General features: G+C 47.8%; 1 protein-coding gene across 1 annotated transcript in view; it reads right to left on the minus strand.

Moving 5' to 3' along the window:
• Nucleotides 1-207: 207 nt before the first annotated feature.
• Nucleotides 208-15,567, minus strand: part of TSNARE1 (t-SNARE domain containing 1) — a 956,130-nt gene continuing 940,770 nt past the window's right edge. Inside the window, exon 13 of the mRNA XM_030219717.1 lies at nucleotides 208-546. The gene's annotated coding sequence lies outside the window, so the exon portion shown is untranslated. The remainder of the gene's footprint in view (nucleotides 547-15,567) is intronic.

The raw sequence follows: 15,567 nt of genomic DNA on the forward strand, positions 1-15,567 counted from the left end.
GGACCATTAGTCTGATGACCCAGTATGGCTATTCTTATGAGTTGTGAGCTAAAGTCATGAAGCGGCCATCCCAAAGGCAATGACAAATGCAACAAAGGAGCACACAGCTTTTAACAGCACAAAACAACTTAGAGGTATTTGGTAAGTAGCATTAAATGTTTATTTTTTTTACATTTTATTTTTTTGGATCAAAGTAGTTTAAAAAGCAAAAGACATAATGCAATATTCTTTCCATATTTCAGACTTTTTCATAGGTTAAACTAGACAGCAATGATGAGAACATGTTAAGCACACAGATGACCACACAAAACACCTGCAAACTTCATGCATACTAAATAGGAAGACTTGCAGTATAAATAAGACTTGCTCATGCTGGGTAGTAAACGTTACACACACAAGTGGATCAGAGCCTCCGGCAGAAATGATGCTCCTCTATTGTCGCTAAATAACTCTTCTCTTCTTCCGTGTCAGCATATACGCAGAGAGAGAGAGATTAATATAAAGCTCCTTCCAGTCTTTTTCTTCTTCATTACTAAACAAGATTATCTGCAAAATAAATAAATTAAATTAAATAAGAGAGCCATGCTTGAGAACTGCCCAGCTTCTCTCAGTCTTCTACAGCAGTGCTTCCCAAGTCGGTACTGGAGTACCCCATTGCCAGTCAGTTTTTCACGATATCCACAATGAATATGCATGAAATTGATTTGCAGACACTGCTACCAAAATATGCAAATCTTTCATGCATATTCATTGTGGACATCCTGAAAACCTGACTGGCAAGGGGGAACTCCAGGACTGACTTGGAAAACACTGTTCTACACGATCCTTCTGACCCTGGGCAAGTAACATCATCTCCTGCTACCTCAGGTACAAACTTAGGGGTCTATTCACTAAGCAGCATTATGGCAATAAGTTGTGTTATTAACTAAATAATGGGACCCTTTTACTAAGGTGCGCCCAAAAGTGGCCTGCGCTCAGTGGTGTGCTGGAGCAGGCTCTCACAGGCTCACAAGAGCCAGTTGTTAAGTTTTTAAGAATTTTGGGAGCTGGTTGTTAAAGTAGGGCCCTCCATGGCTACTTTAACAACTGGCTCCCAAAATGTGGGCTTGGGCCCCCTGCTGAATTCTCTTTTACTTTGCTGGTGGGGATGCTGAGCCCTGCCAGCCAAGTAAATAGACTACTGCTCTGGGCAGCAGGCTGGGACGTCTCGAGCATGTGAGAGAAGTTCCAGCATGCTGCTCAGAGCAAGGCGTTGGGAGTGGTGGCAGTCCATTTATTGGCTGCCAGCAAAGGTATGCCTAGAGTGCTCGCACGAAGGGAGGGAGGCGAGAGAGGCAAGTGTTGCTCCCCCCACCCCAGCCCCCCCCCCCCCCAGCCACTCCTGGCCCTTCCAACTGCAGAGCTGGCTACGTCCGGAGAAAGAGCCTGTTAAAAATTTACCAGCACACCCCTGCCTGCACTGCTCCATTTCCTGAGAGCGCCTAGAAAAAAGGGGATTTTTCAATGTGCCAGAAAATGGACATGTGGCAAAATGAATACCAGCGCGAGTCTATTTTTGGCCTGAGACCTTAATGCCACCTATTGACTTAGCGGTAAGGTCTCACACGCTAACCGAGCAGTAAGCAGCCAGCGTGGTAGAAAATAGAAATATTTTCTACCGAGTGGTAGCCAGGCAGTAGTACCAATTTGATGTGCGTTGGATGCGTGAAGGTGCCTACACGTCTTACTAAAAAGGTCCCCAATGTGTACTGTTTGCCAATAATGTGCATTATCTGTACCTATCTATCTATCTACTTATCATTTCTATAGTGCAACAAGGCATACGCAGCGCTGTACACCATACACAGAAGACAGTCCCTGCTCAAACAGCTTACAATCTAGATAAGACAGGTAAACAGGCAGAACAATTAAGGGTAAGGGAGTAAAGAGGTGAGGACAAAGGACAGGGTAAATGAGTTAGGAATCAAAAGAAGTGGTAAAGAGGTGGGTTTTGAGTTTGGACTTGAAAACGGCTAAAGACGGGGCTAGATGTTCAAGCTCGGGAAGTCCATTCCAGGCTTGAGGTGCAGCGAGATAAAAGGAATGGAGTCTTGAATTAGCAGTAGAGGAGAAAGGGACGGACAAGAGAGATTTATCAACAGAACGGAGCACTTGAGGGGGAACGTAGGGGGAGACAAGAGTGGAAAGGTACTGGGGAGCGGCAGAGTGAATGCACTTATAGGTCAATAGGAGAAGTTTGAATAGAAAACGGAATACCTGAATGTAACTTGCTTTGAACTTCTGAGAAAATCATGAACTAAATTACATTCCAAAAATCTGCCAATAAAGCAGCTTAATACAAAAAACATTGCAGCTTAACATGTGTTTAATAATGAGCTGCACCATATGCAGTTTTTGCTGAAAAAATTAAAATAAGCTTTGCTCTAGAGTCTTTCAAAGTGAATAAATCAATCAGTACTTGTGAGTCCCGCTCTCTCCAACAAATCCGTTGTTAAATTCCAAATGTTCCCAGGTACACATCTCACTGTTGCTTCCTTATCTTGTATGCTGAGCCCTCAAAAACCAACCCCAAAGGTTTTTCACCTTAGGCAGTCACCTCATTCTGCCAGAGACCCCCCACAAACAGACATAATTACCACTGCAGTGCCAGCAACATCTTCAAATTTGTGCCACCCTAGGAATATGCCTAATCTTCTTACTGCTAAGGCCAGCCCTGCCCACTCAGGAAGGGAAATAATTTGTGTACCTTAATGTAACTCAAGTAGTACTCAGATTTGGAAAAAGATAAGTAATAAATCTAAAATCTAAACCCAAAAGGAGAGGTGAAGAGAAACCTGCAGGCGGGGTAGTAGAAAGGATCAGAAAGGGACTGAGGAGATTGGGGGGGGGGGGGGGGGGATACCCATTTCAAACTAAAAGTTGATCATTTAAAAGTGAAAGTAAAAATACGGATCGGTGACAAATGGCAGCGTTTTCCTTTGGACAAATCACAGGCATTCAGCTAGCTGTGTTTCTGAGGATCCACAAAAAAAAAACCTTTTCCTGAAATAATTTTGCAGACATAACTTTAAAAAAATAGTTTTGGATGTATGTGTATTGAAAGAATATACTATGAATAATGACAGAATAATGCATTATGAGTAATGACAGACTGCAGACATTTGAATACTTGCTGGGAGATATTGAGGTTATTAACATTTAAGCACTAACATTTTACACCTGCCTTTTATATGGTGTAAGTGTTGTTGCCCAAATGCCAACTTAGGCTCTTTTCTATAACAAAATCTGAGCATCCAGATGCCACTATAAAATACTATCTTAGCCAACAGATTTTGGGCACCTAGGGTCCTATTTACTAAGCCGTGCTAGAGGCACGTTAGTGTTTTTAGCTCACTAAGCATTAACACGTGCTGTGTAGATGCCCTTAATATTCCTATGGGCATCTACACAGCGCATGTTAATTTTTAGTATGCGCAAAAACCGCTAGTGCACCTTAGGCAGAGGCGTAGCCAGACTTCGGCGGGAGGGGGGTCCAGAGCCCGAGGTGAGGGGGCACATTTTAGCCCCCCCCCCCACGGCACCACCGATCCCCCCCCCATTGCCGACCCCCCCCCCCATTGCCGAGCCCCCGCCCCGCCATTGCTGACCGCCGCCGCCGCCACCACCACCAGCAACAACTTTGACCCCCCCCTCCCACCACATGCAGGACGTCAGACTCAGAAACAGAACGAAGGAAGAAGAGGACCTCGGCTGGCGGCGGTTGGGGTCTCCCGCCAGCAAAGGTAGGCAACGGCGAGTTGACGGCAGGTTGGTGGCGGGAGAGGGGGTCGAGAGGGTTGTCAGCAGGGGGTCCAGGGCCAAATCTACAGGGGCCCAGGCTCCCATGGCCCCACATAGCTTCGCCCCCCCCCCCCCCCTTAGGAAATAGAGCCCCTAATTTTTTGTGCCTTTTTATAGAATTGCTTTCTTTGTGTGCAGGGCCAGAAATGAAGCTGACATCAGAGTGCAGCTGCAGACTGCAGCTCCTGCATGCTCCAAGCATAATATTGAGGCCCTGTGAATTATATCTGTGTGTATTTCAAAACAGCGTGATCAGCAGTAGAGTATCCCATTTTGAAACAGTATATATTTAGCATCTGTTCATTTAACAGAGGCCCAAACCTTTTTAGCTGAATTTATCCCAGCCTTATTCTTCTAGAAGCACGGCTAAACTTTCAAGTTATAGCAGATTCACTGCACATTTGGGCTTTTTAAAGTGTGTTCCCTGTCTATAGAGCAGGGGGTGTCCAACCTCGGCCCTCGCCAGGTCGGGTTTGCAGGATTATCCCAATAAATATTATGAGAGAGTGCATGCAAATAGATATCATGTATATTCATTGAGGAAATCCTGAAAACCCAACTGGATTTTGCCCCAGGATCCCAGGATCACATCACCTGAGTCTCACCCTTAACAAAGCATCTGAGAAATATGGTTTCCTATTTCATCTTCTAGAGCACTTTTTCCTCTTACAAGGATAATATGTCCCATCACAGGTGGATAAAAGTGCAGAAAAATAATACATCAAAGATACAAGGGAGGCCATTTTTAGAAGTATTTACATGTGTAAGTAGGGGTGTGCAATTTGATTTGTTTTCCTGGTTTGTGTTCATTTAAATCAATTTTATCCTGAGTTTTGTGCATTTCTTGTGCTTCTTTCACTTATTTGTTTTTTGTTTGTTTTTTTAGGTTCATTATATGTATGTAAGTACATTTTTTTATACATAAAAATCTGAAGACTTCACCGGGAAGACTTATTGTCTCTATGAGGAAATCAGTGCTTGAGCCTTTGGGGCAATTTTTGGACTATTTGTTTGACACCTAAAGCTACTACTGTTCAATCCTATTTGCAAGACACTATTCATTTGCTTAGAATCCATATGGATATACAGTTACCATCGAATACTATACTAGTCATTATAATGCACAACAAAAAAAAATTTTGTGTGCTACCGGGCAAAAACCATTCATCCTATACTAAATTCAGTGTGCGTATTCCAAATCCGAAGTCAAAACTGTTGTAACACGTCAGGAAATTTTGTGGAATCATAGTGTAACATGAGGCGGGCTGAAAGGACCGCACAGCAACCGACGGACGACTTCGGTGTAATCCCTCCACCACAAAGTAACGCTGCTGCTGCCGACTACCACCCACCCGCCGGGGTACAACCCGTAATCACCCTCCTCAGCAGCCGATCACCTCCCACCCACCAAGTCTTACTGAAGTCCAGCTGGTTTCCTGCCGAACCCGTCTCCGACACCATCGCAAAGGACGTTCCTGCGGGGTGCTTGTTGGCACTGAGTTTGCCAATTCAGAAGCTCACCCTCGGCCGTCGCGCTCCCCGGCAGGAACTGCCCGGGACCGTGTCGGCTGGGAGTCGGACGGAGTTCGCCTGCCTGCACCGCGACTCTTCCTGACTGGGCTGTTGGGATGGCGCACAGCGCGCCTGTCTTCCACAAGCGCCCTGGTCGCTCCGCTGCTTGAGGCCAGCCCAGATCGGTTGCTCTGCAGCCCAGCTGCCCTAGCTTTCCTTGGTCCACCCGAGCCAGCTTCTCTGCTTGCTTGCTCCAGTCCGACGGTTCCAGCTTGCTCCAGTCTGCTGATCCAGCTTCCTCCCTGCTTGATCCGGTTCATCTGCTCTGGCCTGCCTGCTTGCTCCAGTCCAGCTGCCCTAGCGTGTTCCAGTCCGCCTGATCCCAGCTTCCCCTGCTTGCTCCAGTGTTCCAGTCCGCCTGCTCCAGCTTCTCCAAATGCTCTAGTGTGTTCCAGTCCGCCTGTTCCAAGCTGATTCCAGTCTGCACGACCCCATCTTATTCCAGTCCGCCTGATCCCAGCTTGTTCCAGTCTGCCGATCCAGCTTCCCCTGCTTGCTCCAGTGTTCCAGTCCGCCTGCTCCAGCTTCTCCCTGCTTGTTCCAGCCCATCTGCTCCAGTCTACTTGCTCCAGCCTGCCTACTCCAGTACATCTACTCCAGCGTGTTCCAGTCCGCCTGAACCAGCTCTCCCTGCTTGTTCCAGTACACCTGCTCCAGTCTGCCTGAATCAGCTTCTCCCTGCTTATTCCAGTACACCTGCTCCAGCCTGCCTGCTCCAGTACATCTGCTCCAGTGTGTTCCAATCCACCTGAACCTGCTTCTCCCTGCTTGTTCCAGTCCATCTGCTCCAGCCTGCTTGCTCCAGCTTCTCCCTGCTCATTCCTGCTCATCTGCACCAGCTTGTTCCAGCCCACCTACTACTACTACTACTACTATTTAGCATTTCTATAGCGCTACAAGGCATACGCAGCGCTGCACAAACATAGAAGAAAGACAGTCCCTGCTCAAAGACCTTACAATCTAATAGACAGCTTACAATCTACTAGCTTGTCAGCCATTGACTTACTTGCCTGCCTGCTAGCTTGCTAGCTCGTCAGCCATTGACTTACCTGCTCTCCAGTTTCTCCCTGCTCGTTCCTGTCCTTCTGCATCAGTATGCTCCAACCCGCCTGCTAACTTGTCAGCCAGCATCTCCCTGCACCTCCCTGCTCGTTCCTGTCCATCGGCTCCAGCATGCCCCAACACGCCTGCTAGCTTGTCACCCATTGATTTACTTGCCTACCTGCTAACTTGTCAGCCACTGACTTACCTGCCCCCCAGCCTCCCCCTGCTCGTCCCTGTCCATCCGCACCAGCTTGCTCCAGCCCGCCTGGAAGCTCGGCAGCCACTGCCTCACTTGCCTGCCTGCTAACTTGTCGGCTCACCGCTCTATCTATCTGCTTCTCACCTCAGTCACTACACTTACACCTGTTACACCGCAATCACTACTTATGGCCCCTGTCCACATCCTCTTCCTTGCCCTGTCCCTTCCTAATCTTTTTCCCCTCCCCTTACCGCTGTCTACCGCTGGAACTCATTACCCACCTGTGTTCCCTCCCGTCCTGCCCGCTTCGGCAGCACCCTATTCACCCCTACCCCTCACCACCTCACCATCTCTCTTATCCCCCTCCTCCTTCCTAGCCCTCAATCTTCAACACCTCCTTCCTGCCATTAACCCTTCACCATTCTTCCTAAGTGCACCCCGTCTTCGTCGCCTTCGTTGCCCGTCCTCCCCCACCCTCCTCCGCACTCTCCTGCTCCTCCTCCTGCTATCCGTGGGAGACATTAATCCTAATCCAGGCCCCCCTCACCTGTCCTCCTCCTATCCATGCAAACGATTCCGTGATGTCTCCAATCTCGTCTCTATTCCCCTCCTCCCCCCCTCTTCCCTCCCCTTCTCATGTGCCTTGTGGAATGCCCACTCGGTCTGCAACAAACTGCCCTTCACCCATGATCTCTTCATCTCTCGTTCCCTTCAACTGCTCGCCCTAACTGAAACCTGGCTCTCCCCTGACGACTCTGCCTCAGTCGCGGCCCTTTGTCATGGAGGTTATCACTTCTCCCACACTCCCTGCCCAGATGGCCGCGGTGGAGGCGTCGGGCTACTTCTCTCGCCCTCCTGTAGTTTCCAACCCCTCATCTTACCGCAGTCTCACTGCTTCTCGTCCTTTGAAGCTCACTCCATCTGGCTATTCCACCCATTACCACTCAGAATTGCAGTCATCTACCGCCCCCCTGATAAGCCCCTCTCCTCATTCCTTACTGACTTCGACGCTTGGCTCTCCGTCTTTCTTGATCCCGCATCTCCATCCCTCATTCTTGGTGATTTTAACATTCACGTTGACAACCCATCCAACTCCTACGCTTCTAAATTCCTCACTCTGATATCCTCCTTTAACCTCCGACTATGCTCCACCACCCCTACTCACCGTGATGGCCATTGTCTCGACCTCGTTCTCTTCTCTTCCTGCTCACCTTCCAATTTCTGCACCTCAGTCCTTCCTATCTCAGATCATCACCTAATCACGCTCACACTTCATCACCTTCCCCCTCAACCTTGTCCAACTATAACCACTGCCTTCAGGAATCTCCAAGCTGTCGACCCTCCTACTCTATCCTCTCACATCTCCAATCTCTTCCCTTCCATCTCGTCTTCTGAATCTGTCGACACGGCTGTCTCTACCTGCAATGAAATTCTCTCCACTGCTTCTCGATACCCTAGCTCCATCTGTCTCTCGCCCCACTAAGCGCACTAATCCTCAACCCTGGTTAACCCCTTGCATCCATTACCTTCGCTCCTGCACCCGATCTGCTGAACGACTATGGAGGAAATCTCGCACCCTGTCAGATTTCACCCATTACAAATTCATACTATCCTCCTTCCAGTCCTCCCTATTCCTTGCCAAACAGGAATATTATTCTCAATTAACCAATTCTCTCAGCTCCAACTCTCGTCGCCTCTTCGCCACCCTCAACTCCCTACTCAAGGTGCCCTCCGCTCCCACCCCCCCCCCCCACTCTCTCCTCAAACACTAGCTGACTACTTCCGCGATAAAGTGCAGAAGATAAACCTTGAATTCACTTCCAAGCCTTCTCCTCCCTTTGACTTCTTAACCCACTCCCTCAACCAACCTAACATAGCCTCCTTCTCCTCCTTCCCTGAGATCACCGAAAAGGAAACTGCTCGCCTTCTTTCTTCCTCTAAGTGCACCACCTGTTCCTCTGATCCCATTCCCACCAATCTGCTTACCAACATCTCTCCTACAGTTAACCCCTCAATCTGTCACATCCTCAACCTCTCTCTCTCCACTGCTACTGTCCCTGACACCTTCAAGCATGCTGTAGTCACACCACTTCTCAAAAAACCATCACTTGACCCCACCTGTCCCTCCAATTACCGCCCCATCTCCCTTCTACCCTTCCTCTCCAAATTACTTGAACGCGCTGTCCACAGCCGCTGCCTTGATTTCCTCTCCTCTCAGGCCGTCCTCGATCCACTTCAATCCGGCTTTCGCCCACTACACTCGACAGAAACAGCACTCTCTAAAGTTTGCAATGACCTGTTCCTTGACAAATCCAAAGGTCACTATTCCATCCTCATCCTCCTCGACCTATCTGCCGCCTTTGATACCGTCAATCATAATTTACTTCTTGACACACTGTCCTCATTCGGGTTCCAGGGTTCCGTCCTCTCCTGGTTCTCCTCGTATCTTTCCCAACGCACCTTCAGAGTATTTTCTAATGGCTCTTCTTCCACACCCGTCCCACTCTCTGTTGGGGTTCCTCAAGGATCTGTCCTTGGACCGCTTCTTTTCTCGATATACACCTCTTCCCTGGGCTCGCTGATCTCATCACATGGTTTCCAGTACCATCTCTATGCCGATGACACCCAGCTTTACCTCTCCACTCCCGACATCACAGTCGAAACCCAGGCCAAAGTTTCGGCCTGCCTTTCAGACATCGCTGCCTGGATGTCCAACCGGCATCTGAAACTGAACATGGCAAAGACTGAGCTCCTTGTCTTTCCACCCAAACCCTCCTCTCCTCTTCCCCCACTCTCCGTCTCTGTTGACAACGCCCTCATCCTCCCCGTCTCCTCAGCCCGCAATCTCGGAGTCATTTTCAACTCCTCCCTCTCCTTCTCTGCCCATATCCAGCAAACAGCTAAGACCTGTCGCTTCTTCCTCTATAATATTAGTAAAATTCGCCCATTCCTCTCTGAACAGACCACCCGAACCCTCGTCCACTCGCTCGTTACCTCTCATCTTGACTATTGCAACCTTCTCCTCGCTGGTCTCCCGCTTAGCCACCTATCCCCCCTCCAATCTGTCCAAAATTCTGCCGCATGTCTTATCTACCACGCGAACCGATACTCTCATATCACCCCTCTCCTCAAGTCGCTTCACTGGCTCCTGATCAGCTACCGTATACAGTTCAAGCTTCTCCTATTGACCTTCAAGTGCACTCAATCTGCAGCCCCCCATTACCTCTCTACCCTCCTCTCCCCGTATGTCCCCACCTGTAACCTCTGCTCTCAGGACAAATCACTCCTATCTGTACCCTTCTCCACCACCGCTAACTCCAGACTCCGCCCCTTCTGCCTCACATCACCTTATGCCTGGAACAGACTTCCAGAGCACCATACTCCATGCGCCCTCCCTGCCCATTTTCAAGTCCTTACTCAAAGCCCATCTCTTCTCCCTTGCTTTTGGCGCCTAATCACCTTCCCCATTCATGATACCTACACTGACTACATAGTTTATTACCTTTAGATTGTAAGCTCTCTTGAGCAGGGACTGTCCTTCCCCTTGTGTAAAATTGTACAGCGCTGCGTAACCCTAGCAGCGCTATAGAAATGCTAAGTAGTAGTAAGTAGTAGTAGTAGTAGTAAAAACACGCTTATATTCAAGGTGTGATCACTTTCACCAGTCCTATAGCTAGTGTAAACGCCTGTGCCTAGATCTTAGCCAGAACACTCATAAATTGTAGTCTTCTATTATTTACATGCATAATTACGTGTTCACTCATGCACATGCCCATCTGCAAAGTACGCATCATCAAGAAGCATGCTTTTCTGCTAATCTGTATTCATTAAGAAGCAAGTTACACATGTTAATATCTAGAATACCTCCATTTACACACCTTTTCACTACCTAAAACTAGGCAGTTACTTAAAGAGTCATTATGGAGCTGGGATTGAGGACTGGAGTAATGATGAAATTCTTATAGAGGGGTCTTTACTTCAGATCTAATCATGATTTCAAGGAGACATCATGCTAAACCCACGAAGTGCAAGCTAGAAATGAAGAAAACAAGCAAAAAGAAAACATGCCAAGCTAAAGGGTCCTTTTATTAAGGTGTGCTGAAAAATGACCTGAGGTAGTGTAGGCACATGATTTCTGCACGTGCAGAATCATTTTTCAGCGCACCTACAAAAAAATGTCTTTTTTATTTTTGCTGAAAATGGACATGCGGCAACATGAAAATTGCTGCGCGTCCAGTTTGGGTCTAAGACCTTACCGCAAGCCATTGACCTAGCGGTAAAGTCTCATGTGGTAACTGAGCGGTAATGACCTGCGTGCATCGAATACATGCTTGGTAAATGGGCCCCTAAGTCAGCCAGTGGCCCATCAAGCCCTGATTCCTGGATTAACCAATGGAACTGTCCATTTCTTGTCGTTGATGTCCCAGTCTACCTGATTAATAACTGGTCTGTCCATCAGAAAACATGTCCAAACCTTTTTAACACCTGCTATACTGTTAGCCTTGGTCATAACTTCCATCATCAAATTCCATTGCTGAAAAAGTACTGGCTTAAATTTGATCCAGATCTAAAACCAGTTAGTTTCATGCAATGTCTCTAGAGCTAGCACTATTTAAAAAGATGGCCGACACAGACTGAATGCAGTCATACTGTAGAGATATGAGATCACATTTCACACTCCAGTAACCAAACAGTAGCCTACAGCGTCCTAGAATTCTTTCTTGTGTCTTGATGTTCACATTACAAAGGGAGAATAAATCCTAGGAATACAGCATCCCCTTGTGTAGGGACTCTTTTCCACCCTTTACACTGTAAATTGTCTTAGTAAAAGGCAGAAACATTCCCTGCTGTATCGAATGTTCCAGTACAGACAGCAAAGGCAACCGCTTAGCAGAAAGAGTTTTGTGAACAGAAGTGCATGCTACAGGAGGAACTGGAAGAAGGAAAAGAATGAGCAGAGTTACAAGTCTTTCCCAGAAGAGGAAGGTTTGGTTCTGTGTTTCTCTGAGGAGAGACGGAGACTCATTAACAGCAAAAGTAGAAAAATCCTCAGAAGTGGATATCCTACTTCACAGTACATTGAAATGTCTCAAAAGCAGATATCTGTTGGTCTGCATATAGGCACCACATAAAGAAGCTTGGGGAGGCTAAGGTGCTCATTTTTAAAGCAGATGGACATCTTAAATGCCTAAAACAAAACTCTATCTGCTAAAAATGTCCAAATCCTGATCTGTCTAAACCGAAGGATGTTTTAATCTAGACCTGTTTCAGTAATGTCCAAGTTACAAAACATTGTACTAATTGAGCAGCTGACCACAGGAGGGATTAAGGCATAACTCCTCCTTAATCCTCCAGTAGTTGCTGTCTCCCTCCCTCTCCACTGAAAGTGAAACTGGAAAGGAAACTAGTAGTTAGTGCAGTGGACAGTGAATCAAGGGACTCAGGTTCAAGACTCACTTTAACTCTTATTTTTTAAATAATTCTGAGCCTTCCAGAAACAGAAAAAATACCTGAAGACACCTGAAAGCCTGAAGACTATTGAAGTGGTGTACTTTCAGGTTCAGTAGGTATTTCTAAGGCCCTGGAGGGATTACATTAGGGTTAACATATTTTGTCCTCTGAAAAAGAGGGCACATGTCACGCCCCTGCCCCACCCCTGCCCCGCCCAAACCACGTCCCTTTCGGATCCTCGCCCCACCCTTTCTCGCTCTCACCCTGCCCCCTGTCACATATTTCCCTCCCCCGGGTCACATATTCCCCTCCCCTCCCCCTCCGTCACCTTCCCTCCCCCTTGTCACATATTCCCCTCCCCTCCCCTTACTTACTATCTACTGCCCTGGTGGTCTAGTGACCTCTTCGGGGCAGGAAAGAGCCCCCTCTTTCCTGCCCGGAGTGCTGCCTTGCCCTGCATCCTTCTCGGTCTCGGCTCGGGATTCAAAATGGCTGCCGAGAGTTGAAGTCGCGTGAGGCCGCTTCAACTCTCGGCGGCCATTTTGAATCCTGAGACGAGACTGAGAACGATGCAGGGCAAGGACAGGCAACACTCCAGGCAGGAAAGAGGGTCTCTTCCCTACCCCAAAGAGGTCACTAGACCACCAGCGCAGATAGTAAGTAAGGGGAGGGGAGACCCACGGTGCCGCTTGCCTGCCCGCCCACCCGTTTGTCCAGAAATCCGGACAAACAGGCGGGCGGGCAAAACCCGCCGGATGCCCCGGACATGTCCTCAAGAAGAGGACATGTCCGGGGAAATCCAGACATATGGTAACCCTAGATTACATTCACAGAAGAAAAAATAGTTATAGTGGGGTTTCAACCTGTGTCCCTTGGTTTACAGTCCACTGACACCTAACCCAAAACTCTACACCTCTGTTCTGCAGTGATGCATCTGTGGCCATGTTTTTGAAAATGATGCCAGACATTTATGTCCCTGGTTTATTTGTTTTTTTGTCATTCAAAAGTTGGACATTTCACTTTGGAAAACGGCTATTAATTTTGGATGTTTTTAGTGCAAAAACATCCATCTCACAGCCAACAGGAAATCGACTTTTTTCTGTTTGAATATGGCTGTGAGATGGCCGCTACTTTGGAAATTATGAGCGGGGCTTTTTTTTTTTTTTATTTAGATGGGTTTTTTTTAAATGCCTTTTAAATGCCCCAGCTCCAACCACTATCTTCCTCTCCCTGTGGACACTTGCTCTCCTGCCAGGTAGCTGTCTTCTCAAATCTGCAGAGGCAACAAGAAATCACTAACTTCCCCTCTGTGCATCCCACCCGCTCCCTACTTGCTCACTCTAACTGCCAGGCAGCTGAATCCCTGACTCGGTAGCTACAAACAATGAGAAACCATGGGACTATAGCCCATGAGTAGGGTGCTACTAGCAGCTTTGTTGATTCTGCCCCTCCAAAACAGGAAGTTACATCACAGGGGGTGTGACCTGAAGAGCCGCTAGTGGCATGCAGAGGGCAGGGCTGCCAAGAGACTGAGATGGGTCCGTGGCAGGGCCACCGCGGCAGGGCCCCACCAGGACAGCCACTGCTGCACCCCCGGACCGTTGTGTAAGCAGACCACAAAAATTGGGTGGGAGGTGGCTTGAGACCAAACTAGAGGGCACATTTTGCTCCACCTCCTTGCCCCCTTCCGCGACTCCATATACTTTGGTTGGTAGGGGTCCCCAAGCCCCGCCAGCAGAAGCCTTCCTCCAGCACTGTTCTCCGCTGCAGGGCACGCAATGCAACGAAGAACAGCCCTGAAGGAAGGCTTCTGCTGGTGGGGCTTGGGGACCCCCACCAGCCAAACCAGAGGCCTCGAAGCCCTGTGTCTGCTCCTCCCCAGCCTCTGAGGGGGGCCCGTTGCCGGAGTTTTCTCTCTCCTGCACCTGTCAAGATGCGATCACCTGGGTCCCATCAGGAGCAGAAGACAGACAGATCCCCAGTGTTGGGCCCCCCTTGAAGGCCAGGCTCAGAGGAATCTTGCCCACCCCCCCTCAGCAGCCTTGGTAGAGGGTTATGGTTCCGTGGTTTGCATCTATCAAGTCAGGGAAGGAGCAGGTGGAATGCACAGATGGGAGGGTTATGGATTCTATTTCTTGTTGAGTAGAGGCCTGGCAGAGGTGCTGATGAAGGAGTGAATGACCTTGGGGAGGGACAGAAGAAGGAAAATGGTGGTAGTAGTTGATGTTGGGGGGGGGGGGGGGACACACAGAGAAAGAGATCTTTCTCTTTTAAGCATCTGTTAAGCAGATTTTGAAGTGTCATCTGTTGGCCCATCTGATTGATTTAGGATGTTTTCTGGTATTGGTGCTGTTGGAATTGTGATGAACTGGCAATGCGGTGTTTTTTGAGTAATCTGTCTTTTGTTGTATTTTAGATTATGAATGTTATTATTATTATTATTATTTGTTACATTTGTACCCCCTGCTTTCCCACACAATGCAGGCTCAATGCGGCTTACATAGTAATTTGAAATACAAAGTTAAGAATAGAATTTTCAATAAAACAGTAAAAACAACATAAAATCGGGCTTAGTAGTGTATGATATGTTGAGTTAGATAATATATGACTAGGATAAAAGAGGGTAGACAGGATAGGATAGTGTTGGGTTATAAATAAATAAACATAAATAAGCAAATATGGGAAAGAAGAAGGGCTGTGGTGGCAGAGAAAGAGATAAGATGACGCTGGATGGTAGAGCAAGGGGAAGAGAAATGAGGCAATATTGGATAGTAAAGGATTGGAGGGAAGAGACCAGATGATGGTGGAAGGAGAGAGAGATGGGGTGATGCTTGATGTTGGGGGGGGGGTGGAGGAGAGAGAGAGGGGGCAATATTTTTTTGGCAGAGAATTCTCTTGAGTGTCTTCAGCTTCCATATTACAATTGCTAACAGAGGTATGGGGTGGGGGGAACCGAGGGACACAATTAAGGGGTCCTTCTCTGCTATGTTCAGAAGTGCTATCACAGGTGTTGCCGCCCCAAGGATTTAAACTTGCCATGCTCCGCTCTATTCTAACCTCCCTAGTCCCTCTCCAGCCCCGCCTCACTTTAGCTTCCACAGACATCTGAGTCACCGACCACCTATGGGTCTACATTTTGTACACCTATTGGCAATTCTATAAAATACAGTATGTGCTAACATATATGTGTGTGTTACATATGTAAATGTGTGGAGTACCAGCATCTATATACAAATGTGTACACATATACAAACATATCTGCTTAATTTAGACAGCGCTGATTGAAAGGGGAGCATATACAGGGCTGAAGCCTGGAAGGTACCCACCTAAACTTATGCACATAAATTTATAAGTTATGCACATATCTGCAGCATGTAGGCATTAACACACCAGCTCTATGTCTGGCGTTAAGTGCTCGCACCTAAATCTTAGATGCATTAATACCTGGTTAGAAAAGGAAG

Source organism: Microcaecilia unicolor, chromosome 1 (assembly GCF_901765095.1).
Source record: "Microcaecilia unicolor chromosome 1, aMicUni1.1, whole genome shotgun sequence".
Classification (NCBI taxonomy): domain Eukaryota; kingdom Metazoa; phylum Chordata; class Amphibia; order Gymnophiona; family Siphonopidae; genus Microcaecilia; species Microcaecilia unicolor.